Genomic DNA, 363 nt, shown 5'->3' on the forward strand with positions numbered 1-363 from the left:
GACCCCCCCTCCCCGTCGTCGCGTTCTTCGCCCTGCGCCCCATGTGGACAACACGTGGCCCTGGCCCCAGCCAGGCAGGACAAGGGTGACCCCATGCAAGGAGGGGGAGCACAGTGAGGCCCTGCTGGGGGTGGGAACACACTGGGACCCCCCCAGCGTCCCTGTGTGCCTGCGGCACCCCACTGCGAGGAGCTGCCACCCTGGAGGGGGTGAGGGGGGCAGGACAGGGGACACCACCAGGGACCCAGCCCCTCTGGGTGGCAGCCACCTCCCTTGTCCCGGCCCTGCATCCCCCCGCGGGGGTTTCCGCTGGCACCACAACAGGGGCTTTGTGGGTGCCCCCCCCCCCGGCGCAGCCCCCCA

At 72.7% G+C, this 363-nt stretch overlaps 1 protein-coding gene across 1 annotated transcript in view; it reads right to left on the reverse strand.

Annotated features, from left to right (window-relative positions):
* ADCY6 (adenylate cyclase 6) overlaps positions 1–363 on the reverse strand; it is an 18,084-nt gene that overhangs the window by 10,965 nt on the left and 6,756 nt on the right. The gene's annotated exons all lie outside the window — the stretch shown is intronic.

This window comes from Calidris pugnax, unplaced genomic scaffold (assembly GCF_001431845.1).
Source record: "Calidris pugnax isolate Ruff unplaced genomic scaffold, ASM143184v1 scaffold155, whole genome shotgun sequence".
Lineage (NCBI taxonomy): Eukaryota > Metazoa > Chordata > Aves > Charadriiformes > Scolopacidae > Calidris > Calidris pugnax.